At 44.3% G+C, this 12,656-nt stretch overlaps 1 protein-coding gene across 1 annotated transcript in view; it reads right to left on the bottom strand.

Moving 5' to 3' along the window:
• Positions 1 to 12,656, bottom strand: part of ASCC3 (activating signal cointegrator 1 complex subunit 3) — a 1,010,279-nt gene that overhangs the window by 559,050 nt on the left and 438,573 nt on the right. The gene's annotated exons all lie outside the window — the stretch shown is intronic.

The following is a 12,656-nucleotide window of genomic DNA, read 5'->3' as shown; positions in this document are numbered from 1 at the left end:
GCTCGTAGAGCGTTCGCCCCAGTGACTTCCATCTTGATTGAACGTCAAATCATATACAAATGGGGACACCCTACAAAGCTCTTGGTGTCGTATCGCAACCAACAAGTTACCATTATGTCTCCAAAAGAGGGCCTTAAGCAACTTCACATCTGGGGTCTGATCACCCAGGCACCCTCTCCTGCTACTCCAGGTCCGAGACCCTCATCCAGGATGGTCACCCCGTGGGACTCCCATACTCTCACTTAAAAAGACCACATCTGGCTCTATGCGGTACTATATACTAGTAGATACTGTAGGTGAATACTGCTGCCTTTTCTGTTTCTGTTTATGTTTAATTGCACCTGTTTAATGTCGCTGTGGAGGAGTGGAAGCTGATATTATATCCCTTCCACGTTCCACTTCTTTTTGATGTGCTAAGCACATCCGTTGGTTAGAGTTCAATTGTTGTGGGGCTCACTGCCCTATAGTTCACTACAAATTTTTTTCCTTATGTGTTTTCTTTTTTTTTTTTTTTTTTTTTCTGCATTATTCTTATATTTAAGTTACAACTGTATTGATTGCTACAGGGGTGTGAGTGGCTCAGCCATTATTCTGAGGAAATTTGTCTGATCTGATAACTATATCTACTGATTACGTAGCAAGTGAGATATTCCGATTTCCTCACTGCGTTTCTGCTTCGCTGCGACACCCCTGGAGTCTTCTTCTATTACGGTGTTTATCTCTCTCGGTACCACAGCATAGACTAATAGCAGCCCCTGATCACCATCAGTCATGTCGATTAAGATTGTGTCGTTAAATGCAAAAGGCCTTAACAGTCCCTTTAAACGATCGCTACTGTGGCGAGAAGCCTTAACCCAAAAGCGGACATATTATGTGTTCAGGAAACGCATTTCTCTGAATTAACATTTCAAGTTTATTCAATCAAATAAAATACAAGCATAGTTGAACACTTATAGCCAGAAATGGTCATAATACATAAGGTACATTTGAAAGACTGTCAGGAACACACAAGAAAAAAAAAAAAAAATGGATTGCAGGTAACAGAGGCACAAACTTCCTGAGAGTAAGGTATTCTGACAGATAACTGCAATACCTCAACTTAGGTCTGATGATTTCTTCAAATATTGTTATCTATACATTTTGGTAGCAGTATTCAAAATTTTCCCCTCCCACCAAGAGAAAAAATAGATGTGGGATGGTTGTGAAAGGAAGAGGAGAGAAAATAGAAAGATCTAGAGAAGTGTGATCAAAGGATAGAAAAGTAGAGAAGTCATGTCATAGTAGTATCATTGGCATTATCGTTATCTTCCAGTGGCTGTATCTTAGCAGACAAGGGAAATAAATAAATCAGCCCTCAGACGTTCCATTGTAGTTCCCAACAAACAGGTCTCTATAGGTTTGCGTGCTCCGAAAGGCGAACCAAGGCGTCCACGTAGTGTGGTATTTCTCCACCATGTCAGTGGACTGGGCCAATGTCTCCTCCATGTCACACACCTCCCTAATCTGAAAGAGCCAATCCCTGATTGTAGGGACGCTCGTCGATTTCCAGTAGCGTGGTATCAAAATTTTGGCTGCATTCAATAAATGTCTAGTCAATGATTTCTTATAACGTCATAAGGAGAAGGTGGTGACATGCAGGAGACAGCACGCCGTGTCAAGTCTCATGGATGTGTCAGTTATAGCTCTGATCAGCCCCCGTACCGAGTCCCAAAATTGCTGAATGAGGGGGCATTGCCACCATATGTGTAGGAGTGTGCCAGTTTCCTTCTGACAGCGCCAGAAAACATCAGAAGTTTGAGGGAACCATTTGTGTAGTTTCGCTGGTGTGGCGTACCACTGAGTAAGCAATTTATAGGATGTTTCCTGTGTTCTGGTGCTCAATGAGCATTTATGTGCCAGGACACAGGCCTTTCCCCATTGACCGTCAGAGAGTTCAATCCCGAGAGCCTCGGACCATTGTTCTCTGAGTCTCTCCACTCGCCCTTCCCCTGCATTCTGTAGCCAGGCGTACGAAAGAGATGTAGTGTTCGGAGTTTGCCTACCTTCCCAACACACTCTTTCTATTTCTGTAAGATCTCTCATAATGTGACCTCTATGGGTCGGCCTGTTGGTGTAACTTCTAATTTGGAGGTAAGTCCAGTATGTCAAGTGAGGTAGTGAGTTTGCTGATTTGAAAGTCGTGAAGTCTATCATTTGAGCATTTTGGAAGCAATGTTTCGTGAGGAGAGGTGTGAGGCGGTTGGAGGACCGGTAGAGGTGCACTCCCATACCAGGTGAAAAGTCGGGATTATCGCATAAAGGCGTGAGTGGGCTCAATATGGAAGAAAATTTTGTGTTATGAAGGGCCAGCCGATGGAAGATTGAAAGAGTGGTGTGAATTAAAGGATGTTGTTTCAACGCTCTCGGATATCCGGATTCTGGCACCCAAGGAAGAAATCTCAATGGAACAGGGCTCAGCTCATCTTCTAGTGCCACCCAATCTTTAGCTCCACCGTGACAGTGTCAATCAATAATTCTTGCTACGTGCGCAGCTTGATAATATCGTGTTTTAAACGGGGTCTTTTATGCGCCCATACAAATTGTGTCTGAATCGCCTGCAATTTTTTGAAGAAATGTGTCGGGATCTTAATTGGAAGTGTTCTAAACAAGTAGAGTATTTTGGGTAAGATGTTCATTTTACATATGGCAGCCCTGCCAAACCAGGAAAAGTTCCTTGGGTGTCATTCCTTCAGGTCCGTCTCAATGACCTTGAGCAATGGTATAAAGTTTTTTTCGAAAACCCGGGCAAGTGAAGGGGTCAGCCAAACACCTAAATATTGGAGTGCCTCGGTCACCCATCGAAAGGGGTTATCGGTCCGAAGCATCTCCACTACGTGGCTCGGTAAACTAATGTTTAAGGCTTCCGACTTGGTGAGATTGATTTTTAAGTTAGAGAGATAACCATAAATTTAAAATTCTCGCAATAAGTTGGGAATGGAGATATGGGGATTCGTTAAGAAAAACAGAAGATCATCCGCATATGTATTGCGGAATCTTGTATTCCTTCCTGGCTGTCCGAAAGCCAGTGACGTCAGGGTTCATCTTCAGTAGTCTAATGAATGGTTCTAGTGAAATAATAAATAAGATGGGTGACAGGGGGCATCCCTGCCTCGTGCCATTGGATATATGGACCGTGTCAGAGAAGGAGCCATTGATGCGGAGTTTGGCAGAAGGGTTTCTATATAAAGCAGATATCCATGACATCATTTGTGGGCCCAGACCAATAAATTTGCAGGTAGTCAGCATGAAATCCCAGGCTACTCTATCGAAGGCCTTCTCCGCATCAGTAGAGAGGAGAAGGCCCTCGATATTTTGCTCATAGGCCATCTGTATGAGGTTAAGCGCCTTTGTCACATTGTCCTTGGCCTCCCTCCCCGGCATAAATCCGGCCTGTTCCGGTCCAATTATGGTGTGGAGCAGGGGTAGTAGTCTAGTTGCCATAATTTTAGCCAAAAGTTTAACGTCTAGGTTCAAAAGGGAAATTGGTCTATAATTGGAGCATAGTGTCGGGTCTTTATTCGGTTTGGGTAGAACAGTAATATGCGCCTCCAGGAACCCTGGCGGTATTTCTCTGGGAGATGAGAGGGAGTTCAGTGCTTTTGTTAGTGGCTTCGACAGAGTATTAATGAAAGTTTTGTAGTAAATTGCGGTATAGCCATCAGGGCCGGGGCTCTTCCCTGATTTCAGATCCTTTATGGCCCTATGTACCTCAGTCTCATCCACCGGGGCCTCCAAAAGTGCGGAGTCCTCCGTGGATATCCGAGGCAATTTGGATTTAAATAAATAGTCCTGTATGGCTTGGATCCTGTCAAGTCTTTCTGTCTATGTTGGGGTGGTAGATTGTATAGTTTGGTGTAATAAGTCTGAAAATGCCTAGCTATCTGTTCACCTGTCACGTCAAGTTTGCCTTCCTGATTAGCTATTCCTGATATGCTATTCCTGTAACGCGGTCCTTTCAGTGCTCTCGCCAAAAACTTGCACGATTTATCTCCGTGCTCATAGTAAATTTTCCGCCGAAAAAATAAAAATCTCTTCGACGTAGCGTCTAGAATCTGGTGTAATTGTTTCCTGGCAGCTAGAAGGTCCGTCGCCGTCTGTGTTGATAAAGATTGTTTGTGCAAAGTCTCGAACTTCGAGATTTTGTTCGCTATGGCGGTAATTTCCTTTTCCCTGTCCTTCTTGCGTTGAGAGCCCATCTTCATTAGAACCCCCCTAAGTGTGCATTTGTGGGCTTCCCATACCATCAAAGGATCCATATCCTGCGTAGAGTTAAGTGTAAAGAACTCCTGCAATTGGGAGGATATTTCTGGTAGGAGTGTGGGGTCTGTCAGGAGTGATGAGTTCAACCTCCAAGTTAAGGGTTTCGACTTGTATTGGTGCCTAAGTGTAAGGGAGATCGGAGCATGGTCAGATAAACCTTGAATGCCTATTGTTGCTCCGGTCAATAGGTGTACGTCTCTGCGAGAGACAAATAAATAATCTATTCTAGAATATTTAATGTGCGGGGCCGAAAAGAAAGTGTAGTCCCTCCCCTCCGGATGAAGAACTCGCCAAGAATCCAGTAGATGCAGGGAGTGTAGGAGTCCCTTTATCTGTTTCAAGATTTTATATGATACGTGCGATTTGCCGGTGGAGGTGTCCGTCAGGGGGTTAAGGGGAAGGTTAAAGTCACCCCCCAAGATTATACAACCGGTAGCAAACCCCTCTAAGTCCCTCACTATTTTCCTACAAAAAGGATAAATGAAGTTTGTTAGGAAAGTAAACATTAGCTAAAGTGACAGGGCTCCCCTTGTACTGGCCTTTGAGAAATAGAAATCTGCCTTCCGTATCTGACATTTTTTCTAGCATTGTGAAGGGAGCATCTTTACTAATAAGAATCGACACCCCTTTCATTTTTGCTTGCGCGTTTGTGGCGTGGTGGGCTTCAACAAAAAAGGCGTCGGTAAGTCTGGGTATGTTATTCGTCCGGAAGTGAGTCTCCTGTAAAAAGGTGAAGTGTGGCCTACCTTTCTTGAGTTCCCGAAGAAGAGATGATCTCTTCTCTGGAATGTTCAGGCCCTGTACGTTATGAGAGATCACCATAGGGTTACGACCCAGTGTTGAGTACGCCATGGCATTGAAATCTGTACCCTCATATAAGTAAAACCTGAATATAGAGGCAATGCAAAATGTAATTAACAGTAGGAAGACAATGATGTTCGTTACCTGAACCATAAGACACTATCTTCAGCCACTGGAATTTAAGAACTAACCCTACTCAGATAAAGATAAAGTAGGAGGAGAAGGAAGGAAAAGAGAAGAAAGGAAGCTGTAGGGTGAAGTAAGAAAAGACAAGACAAAATAAGACAAGATATCAGTGTACAACCTATACAGTAAATATACTGCGCAAAGGTTCCAAGTTGTGGGACCGACAGAATTCAAACAACTCCGTCTGCCCCACTTGTAGAAAGCTAAGGGAGGCGGGCGGCAGAACCAGCCGTCCAACTGCACACCTGTCAGGCCAGTGTCACCAAATATTAAAAGAGTATGAAAAAATAAAACAAAGGAAAACACCTGGCATGAGAGGGTGGAGAACCTCGGCCTTAAATCACTCATTTGGAAATGTGCTTAAAGGAGCTCTCCCGCACCAATGCCCATTAACAGCTGGGTGGCCGAACAATATCAAACAGTAGCTAGTGTAGCAGAACGACAAACATGTAACTAAAAGAACCGAACATAGGCCCTCCGTAAAGAGGGCTGCTTATTGAGGACCAACCTTCACACTACACCATGGCGCCCATCGTCCACTATCAAAAAAATAAATAAATAAAAAAAATAAAAACCCAGTTAACACTCGTGGATCCCACCCCTCATATGTGGTCTTATGCTTGTCCAGCAAGTACATGCTTAAAAGACCCTTTCCCAAAGTTCGTCCAGTCCAGGTCTCCCACCATGTTGCTATTGTAAGGAAAAACTGGACATGGAACTGTGTGCATACCAGGCAGGTTCAAAGGGTAGTAGTTGTGGGCAGGAGGGAAGAGTGGGTGTGGGATGGGTGGGCATGAAGCTTGGTAAACATTGCGTACAAGGCCAAGGTAAACTCAGGTGGATTCAGTATGCATCATCACGCATTCTGGAGGCGTGTGCTCTGCCATTATTCGGAGTGCCCGCAGCAGCACCCCCATGATGATTGGGCCTAGCCTTTTTAGGTAGTCTTTTCTCCGGGGAGGACAAAGGTGAGTCCGGGGGGCTCCTTTCAGGGGGGGTATGCGGAACTCCTGGTACCATTCTGGGAGGTCAACCTGACCTAGGTGTAGTGCATGACAAAACTCGGGCAAGTCCTCTGGAGAGCGCAAGGTGTACTGTCTGCCATTATGGGTCACCAACAGGGCGAACGGGAAGCGCCAGGTATACCTCATCTCTTTAGCGCAAAGCTTGTCCAGCAAGGGGCGCAACGCCCTCCGTTTTTTTAGGGTGATTTGCGAGAGATCCTGGAATAACATTATGGTTTCCCCATTGAACACAATCTGATCGTGCCTTCTGCATAATCTCCTCTTTCAGGGTAAAGCTTTGCAGGCAGCAAATAACATCACGAGGAGGCATGTTATCTGGTCCCCTGGCCCTCAGAGCTCGGTGTGCTCTGACAAATTCTATGTCAGTGTCCTCCAGTCTTTCTAACAGGCTGTTAAACACTCTCCTCAGTGCAGGTACAATCTGGTCAGTCTCCACAGTATCAGGGACTCCCCTCACTCTGATGTTGCACCTTCTGCCCCTATTATCGAGATCCTCGAGGTGTCTATTCATATCAATAAAGTGATTAGAGTGTGTGAGAGTAACCTTATCTAGACGGTGGATGGCCTTCTCCCTCAATTTCCCTGCCGCCTCAGCCGCCACCATGCGATCATTCAAAACCACCAGGCTAGATTTTAGGTCCGTGATGGCCGCGGAGAAAGAAGATTTTATGTCCGCCGCTATAATGGCCATGTCAGCATAGGTTAGTGGGAGGTTGGGGTGTGCAGGTCCCCTACCGTTATCCTCAGGCGCCGACTGTGAGTCCTCACTGAAATCCTCCGGTGCACGCGGCGGCGCCATCTTGGGGCCTGTAGCCTCCAGCTGCGTCCTGGGTTGACTGCGGAAGATTTCCGAGATATTCCGGCCCCGAAATGCTTCAGATGTCCGGCGGGATCTAGTGCGCGGTGTTCGGCCACCAAGTTTGCTCATGATCTGGGTGGAAGTGTGCGGGAGGCAGCTAAACAGCCGAGGTCTCTCCGGAGCTCTGCACTCAAGCTGCCATGTCCGCCGCGCGCCAAGCCACGCCCCCATTTCTCTGAATTAAATCCCCCACTCTGTTCCCACAGACTCTTTCCCCATTGTTTCCATGCTCGCGCCGATAAGAAAACAAGAGGTGTGATGATCGCAGTGCGTTCATCCGTTACCTTCTCCCTCACACATATTGAACAAGATCCTGCGGGCAGATATTTAATACTCTCAGCTGTATTTACCGTATTTGCCGGCGTATAAGACGACTGGGCGTATAAGACGACCCCCTATTTTTCAAGTGAAAACATAGGTTTTGGGCAATACTTGTGGTATAAGACTACCCCCCTTCTGAGGCAACACCATTTTAAAAAAAACATTAGAACGATTAAAAAATACAAAGCAAGAATGCTAACTACTCATCCGCCTTGCTGTGTTATGTCATAAAGTAAATCAAACAATAATAGCACAAACAGATCTATTGAATGCCACAACACTGGAAAGTAGAATTTTTCACTAACCAAACCTATACCACTCTTGGGTTATATTCTATGGGAATTGTCTACCAAAATGCATTTAATAACCCCCCCTGTCATATGTCCCAGATTTACCTGTCCCTTTTGGGTTCCTGGGACCTCAAAGGCAAACAGCAGGATGTATAGTAGTAGGAGATCAGTGAATGGATTTACCCAGGGAAGTATGGTGAGCGGTGTATTATTTTAATGAATACAACTCCTGCTTGGATTGGCAGAGGCTGTAGCATCGTCAGTCCTTGTCTCTCTCTCTCTTAATAGAATACATCGCTCGCTGGGATTGGCTCAACGGCGTATACTGTTTGTAGCTGCAGCCACATACAGTATTAGCAGACATTTGGGGGCTGACATCCATCGGGCAGCATTGTATACCTGTATACCCGGCGTATAAGACGACCCCCGATTTTTGGGCATTTTTTTTAAGTGTAAAAGGTAGTCTTATACGCCAGCAAATACAGTAATAATCAACCGCTAGTTCTGGTTAACATTTATGCCTCGAACACTGGCCAAAGAGATTTTTATAAGTCCATACTAAGCAAACTCCAACCCTTTCCCAAGGAGCACTTGGTGCTCTGTGGGGACTTTAACGATGTCCTAGATACTCATATGGACAGCTCCAATGCGAAACGTAGACATACCACTGCTTTATCTGCTGTAGTCCTGCAGGAGGACCTCCATGACCCATGGAGGTGCCTTCATGGTGCCATGGAGGTGCCTTCATGGTACCGAGAGGGATTACTCCTTTTATTCTCATGCACAAAAGTCATATTCTCGGATTGATCTATTCCTAGTCTCCAAAATTGCACTTCAGAGAATTAGTGAAGCTACAGTAGGCCTCATAACGTGGTCAGATCATGCACCAGTATCGATTAATATTGCTTTCGCCCCACCCGCGGTCAGACATTCTCTATGGCGTCTGAATCCTGCACTTATTAGTGTTTGAGACTAGAGAATTGATTAGATCCGAGATTTCATCATTCTTTGATTCCAACTCTGGATCTGTGACCAATCCCACAATGCTTTGGAACGCCCATAAGGTGGTTATCCGTGGAATATGTTTGAAATTGGGTGCTCAGGAGAAGAAAAAACGTACAGCGACCATTGACTCCCTCTTACATCAAATCCGCAATCTCGAAATTATAAATAAAAGAGCACCCTCCCTCTCGGTTGTGAAAGAAATCACCACCCTAAGAAATGACCTTAGCTCATATCTCCACAAAAACTTTGATTATTATCTTAGACGTCTCCGACTCACCTGGTACTCCCAAAATAACAAAGCTGGGAAGCACCTTGCCCAGCAATACAAAAAAAGAGCAGCACAGAATAGGATCCCCTTCCTGCTAAACCAAAAAGGACAGAAACTTAGTAATCCCAAGGATATAGCCGATGAATTTAGTCACTTCTATTCGAAATTATATAATCTTACCAATTCTACCTCAGAGCCAAAGCCCACATCAGAACAAATAGCAGCATTCTTGGCCCCCCTTCAGCTCCCCTCACTTTCCCTTACACAATTGGAATCACTGGCCCAACCCTTCACTCATCAAGAACTCGCTAAGGCGATAAAAGACCTTCCCCTACATAAAGCCCCCGGACCTGACGGTTATACAAACGACTATTATAAAACCTACTTAGACCAGTTACTACCTCATTTATGTTCCTCTTTTAATAGATTCTTAACAACCGGGGAAATTCCATCGGAATCTCTAGAAGCAGTCATCGCCACTATTCACAAATCGGGGGAAACCATCCCATGACCCAGCTAATTATCGGCCCATATCGTTACTAAATACTGACACTAAAATATACGCAAAATTATTAGCCACCAGGCTAGCCGGGTTCATCTCATCCTTGATTCACCCGGATCAGGTGGGATTTATCCCTTCCAGACAAGCCCCGGATGGTACTCGCAGGCTGATTGACATGCTCTACTGGGCTGAACGCCGTCAGGTGCCTTCTCTGTTGATCTCTTTAGACGCAGAGAAGGCATTTGATAGGGTCAATTGGCTCTATTTGGACTTGGTCCTCCAAAAATTTGGCATCTCGGGCACATTCCATCAAGCCATACTAGGCCTATATTCCACCCCCAGTGCTAGAGTACTGATGTCAGGTCTACTGTCATCCCCCTTTCAGATCTCGAATGGGACTCGCCAAGGGTGCCCTCTGTCACCATTAATTTTTGCATTGATGATTGAACCCTTAGCACAAGCCATTAGGGCTAACCCCGAAATAACAGGCCTTGAAATTAATCAAACTTCTCACAAGATTGGCCTATACGCTGATGAAATTGTCATCTGGCTCACCAATCCCACCCACTCTCTTCCTCCTCTCTGTGCTCTTCTACACAACTTTAGTCAAATCTCTTTGTATAAATTGAATCCTTCCAAGTCCGCAATGTTAGGGGTTTCCCTCTCTACACAACTTAAGTCGAATATTACGTCAATATTACCCTTCTCCTGGGCGCCCAATAATTCCATATCTTACTTAGGTATTCAGCTGACTTCCCCAGCCTCCCTAATTCTGCGTACTAACACTGCTCTGCTGACCAGGAGACTTCAGGAAACGGCTACATCGCTTCTTTCCACAAAAGCCTCCTGGGCAGGCAGAATTGCTTTAGCAAAAATGTTCCTACTGCCGCATGTTCTTTATATGTTTAGAACGATACCTGTGCCTATGCTGAAACCAGATATTGCTTTACTGCAAAGAATCATCAACAACTTTGTATGGGCGGACCGCAAACCACGTATTAGAGCCACACTACTTAATATTCCAACTAGATTTGCTGGGTTGGGAGTCCCAGACCTCAGAGCCTATTACAAGGCCATTATATTGGACCAATCTAGAAAACTGTGGGACTCGGCTTCGTCACAACCATGGACCTTGATCGAATCTGCAGATATGTCACATTCCCCCTCTCAGTTGCTGGCAGCTATTTGGATGGGTCTACACATCAATAATTGGAAGGCGATTGTGCAATCATCAGGTGGTGTACATGCCCAAGCCCTTTTTCACTTTCCGATCGCCTCCATCTCACTTCTAGCGCAGGACCTTCCACTTCTTGAATGGGTCCGGAAAGGCATAAGAACCATAGGGGACCTATTTCAAAAAGGGCAACTTAGGTCCTTTCAACAGCTCTCACAACTATTTAATATCCCCAGCAAGGACTTCTACGTCTACTTAAGGATACGCCATGTTCTAACATCTATCCGGACCTCAACCAACTCTATAACTAAAGACATGATACAAACATTTTCCACAACTAACCTCAAGATACGAGGCATATCACACTTTTACGGACTCCTAATGAAACCCCATATGGATCAAACCATCCCGGTGATATCCTCTTGGGAACGTACTCTGCAAATACAAATCCCACCTTTACTTTGGTACCGGGCAATCAGACTGCCTGCGGTGGTCTCTAGGAACGTTTCCCACTGGGAAACGGTTATGAAAATCCTCTACAAATGGTACTTTACTCCGACGAAACTGGCGAAGATTTTTCCATCCCAATTGAGTAAATGTTGGAGAAAGTGCGACCAGGAAGGGCACATTTTCCATATTTGGTGGGAATGTCCGCCCATTAAGTATTTTTGGACGGACGTTTCCTCCTGCATACAGGAGGTTACTGGTCTATCTTTAACTTTGACACCGCAGACGGCCCTATTTGGTCTTGACATTGCCCCATGGCCCTCAAAATTCCACCCCATTATCACACATATACTCATTGCAGCGAGATTGGCCATTTCCTGATGTTGGAAACAAACCTGTCCACCAACCATTTCCGACGCCATTAAGATCCTAAATGAACACCTATTGATGGAATTCCTGTTCGCAAAGGCGCACTTGTCCTTAGGGAAATTTTACAACAATTGGCAATATTGGTTGTCTAACCCTAGAGCTGTGCTATGCACTTAATTCTTTTATTTCACATTCTGCCCGACACAATAATTCTTCTTTTAGAAACAACTAAGACACATCTGTGCTACTCATAGATTAAGAAGAGCCCTCTACAGTGGTTTCGGCCTTATTTAATCTAATCTTATTTTACCTTATTGTATTGCAGTTTGTGCTGTGAAGTGCAATTTTCTTATAGGTACTTCCAGGCCATAGTTCGCAGCCTACTTCACCCTGTACGATCATTCTCTTTCTATATGCTCTTGATCCTTGTGTGGATACTCTGGGTGGTAGGGATGGAGATAATCCCTCCCTCCCAGTAGCCGTCTTCCAAAATGGTTACTATGCACTGCTGTTCAATGTTCTTGTTCTTCCCCTTTCAATATTCTGTTTTGTGACTCTTGTATTGGCTAGTGCTATGCTATTGTGGCATAAAATCTGTACTGCTAAGACATTGTGAAACTTGATGTACATTATGCTTTATCTTCAATAAAATCTTTAAAATTGAAAAAAAAAAAAAAAAAAAAAACAAGAGCAAAATGATGTCACTCAATAAATCCCATTAAAGGTTAGAATAAAAAAATAACTTTTATATATGTGTTTAAACTATTTGGTGTTTTTTTTTTTTCATATACTCTTTTCTACCCAGTGGGGTTTAGTAGTCATAGCCAGGTTTCCATTGTATTTATTGAGTTTATCAATTTAACTGTACCATCCACTACCCTACTGTTTATTATGTATGATCATGTTCTGCTAGCTTAAGTATGGTGTTGTCTAAGTGAGGAAGGTCTTACGGATTTGTATTTGTAAAATTAGTGTTGGATTGAACCTTTATAAATACAAATTAAATTGCAATTAAATGTTTAATGTATGTCTTCAGTTGCCTGAAAGAACAATGAACACCATTACACTAAACAAGAACAACAGATGATGGTGCTGAAACAGTTAAAAAAA

Source organism: Lithobates pipiens, unplaced genomic scaffold (genome assembly GCF_037356315.1).
Source record: "Lithobates pipiens isolate NorthernLeopardFrog02 unplaced genomic scaffold, aLitPip1_a1.2 Scaffold_18, whole genome shotgun sequence".
NCBI lineage: Eukaryota > Metazoa > Chordata > Amphibia > Anura > Ranidae > Lithobates > Lithobates pipiens.
The sequence above is the reverse complement of the archived record's forward strand: the minus strand, read 5'-3'. Positions and strand labels throughout refer to the sequence as shown.